The 3,070-nt window shown below is 35.3% G+C and overlaps 1 long non-coding RNA gene across 1 annotated transcript; it reads right to left on the bottom strand.

Annotated features, from left to right (window-relative positions):
* On the bottom strand, nucleotides 1–3,064 carry LOC110263133. Its single transcript, XR_002348264.1, has 2 exons — nucleotides 2,706–3,064; nucleotides 1–1,567 (listed from the first exon to the last, which is right to left on the bottom strand). It is a non-coding gene; the product is annotated as an uncharacterized LOC110263133 (long non-coding RNA).

Below are 3,070 nucleotides of genomic sequence, written 5' to 3' on the forward strand. Positions count from 1 at the left end.
TTAGTGTGTCTTTTTTTTTTTTAAGTTGTGATTATAATTTACTTGAAGGGAAAGTTTAACCTTAAGTCTACAAAAAAATTTGTAAATGTTCTTTATTTTATCTCAGTTACATTAACTACAGTAGGATATAGGGATATTACTCCTCCTTCTACATGGACTAAAATAGGAACTATTTTTGCGTCCCTTTGTTACCCCTTTGCATCTAATATTCTTCAAAACTTCATACAATACCTTCTTAAAAAGTTAGAACCATGCATCATTACAACATTTACAGCATGCATACCAAATGGGTGGATAGTTGAGAATAAGTTAGTCCAAAAATTGAAAGTTTGTTCAGCCGTTGTTATTGTCTTCTTAGTCATTAGTAGCCGAACAATTACGGCATATTTTTTAGAGGATATAAGTGTTTTTATAGTTTTTATTTGGCTATAATTTCCATGACAACCGTAGGTTATAGTGATTACTCATTTAGTACAATTGCAGGAAGGTGTATTCAGCAATTTGGATTGTATTTAGTGTTGTTACGTAGTTTCATATCTAACTTGTCTTATCCTTCCTCCTTGAATTGTATTTTGTAAATTGTACAATGATATTATACAATAATAATGAATGGAAGCAGTTTTTCTCCACACTTTTTTCTTTTTTCTTCCTAATATATTTAATTAGTTTACATACACAACAATTACATGTGAGCATAAAAATATAAAAACATAATTAACAGAAAAAATGAATTAAAATAGAAATAAAAATTCATATTATTCAAATAAAACTTGGTGTATATAATAGTAAACTGATTACAACTTAAGATAATATCGCTAAAATAATTCATAAGAGACCTCTTGTTTGGGGACAACCACCGAAAAAGGTATAGCTAACACAGAAAACATCATTGTTAGTGTCAATCTGCACATAAAAATTAACTGGAGGAGAACCCAATTGCACTCCTGAATAGTACAGCCTAAAATTCAAAGGATTTAAACTAATTATTGATTGTAAAATAAATTTAAAAAAAAAAAGAGAAGTTGAAACTTACCAAATTTAAAGGCACATTTCTAGATCTGAATTCTCCTATCACACGTTGTCGTAACAATCAAAGATTAAAGAGTGTGTGACTCACCGAAGAGCAAAACTCAATTCTAGGTTCAAATGCAAGGTTTTATAAAAAAAAAAATTACTGAAAAGTAGATTTCTAATAAGGAGTTGATTAATCAAGAGGCAAAATCCAAGCAAACTTACGTAACTTTAGTATTTAGAACTTGATAATACGCCTAAAGACTGGAATGAGAGCGTGGTATTGTTGTTCTCATTGGAGAAGATCAATAGAAGAAACTGGCATGAAAAAGGAAAGTAAGTTAAAAGAGATCATCAACTGAGATTAGAAAAACCTGCAGAGACAGAGAGTTAGAGCAAATCGGGAGAGAAGAGGAGGCGGTGGAACAAAGCAGAGGAGGAAGGCTGGAGGAGGAGCAGAGATGAAGAGGAGGTAGCAGCAGAAGAACGAGAGAAGAAGCATAAAGAGAGACTGTGGCAGTGCAGAGGGAGATGATGTTAACAAGGAGCAGCAGGCCTTTCTCAAAATTGAGAGTGATGGTGTCAAATGAATGATGTGGGTTGGTAATAGGGGTGTCAAAAATCCCCAGGAGGCGGGATCCCCGCAGGGACCGCCCCGAATGGGCCCCATTGGTGGGGAATTTTCTCCGTGGGGATGGGGATGGGGAGCAAAATTCCCCCGAGACAGGCGCGGGGACCCGAGCGGGGATCCCCGCCCCATCCCCGATAATTCCCCGAATGTTTGAAATTTCTTAAATAACCTTACTTTATTTCTAACATAGGTGGATTTTTTAGTAATTTTACCAATTAAAAAAAGCCTAATCCTATTATTCAGTCTTCTCTACTCACTATATTTATAATTTTGATTTTCTCTCCTTTTATGTATCTAAAGCAATTAGACATATAGGGTTTATAATTTTGAAATAGTTAGGGTTTGATTTTAAAATAGTTGCTTGATTTTCTCTCCTTCTATGTATCTAAAGAAATTATGATTTCTCTTGCTGAGTATGCTGACCATCAAAGAATACTTGATGTTAAAGACTATATCTTATTGCTTTTTTTTAGAATAGAAGTTGTATTTTAAGATTTTATTTTATGGATTATAATTTGCTATGTTGTATTTCTGGACTTATAATCTTTGATAAGATATGTTTGTGTGTTTGTAATAGTATTTTGTAGTTTGTTTTTTTATAATTTTCATATGAATGTTAAATATAAGGGGATGGGGAATGGGCCCCGCGGGGAATATGGGAAACGCGGAGAATGGGGATGGGGACAATTATCCCCCATGACGGGAATCGGGGCGGGGATGGGGATTAATTCTGGGGGCGGGGACGGGAGCAGGGAGGCATTCCCCGCCCCCGCCTCGCCCCATTGACATCCCTAGTTGGTAAGAATTAAATCAACTTATTACTTAATAGCACAACTTCTGTAGTAGATTAATTCAACTTATTACTTAAATCAACTTATTATTTAATAGCACAAATTTTCTCCTGTTAACTTCTATAGACACTGAGATTAAATTAAACAAGAAACAAAAAAAATATACATTAATAATTGCTTGAAGGAACAAATTTTAGCACTGTCCGAAGAACTATAATCAGAGCTTACAGAGACAAAATAATTCCAAAGCATGTAGAAGCAAAAAATAGTACCACGAAGGGAAGGGTTGGAAAAGAGGACTGTGAAACAACAGAGCTCGAAGAAGAGGATGGCGGGTCGGCGACGCTGGCCAGACGAAGACGGCAATCCTCGAAACGGAGAGACTCGACGATGGAGACTGCTACAACAGATCTATCGCCACCTGGTTCCTCGCCTGGATCTGAGTTTGTTGCATCTCTCCCAAGATGAGAGTTTAGTAGTTGGTGTGGGAGAGTAATGGAAATCTGAGTGTTTGGTGAGAGTTTTTTTTTTCTTTTTGTTAGGGTTGGTGAGAGTTAAGATGTAGATTTTTTTTATATAATTAATATTTACAGTAGTTAATTTACTCATGTAAATTTGAGTATTCATCAATTGAGAC

This window comes from Arachis ipaensis, chromosome B06 (assembly GCF_000816755.2).
Source record: "Arachis ipaensis cultivar K30076 chromosome B06, Araip1.1, whole genome shotgun sequence".
NCBI lineage: Eukaryota > Viridiplantae > Streptophyta > Magnoliopsida > Fabales > Fabaceae > Arachis > Arachis ipaensis.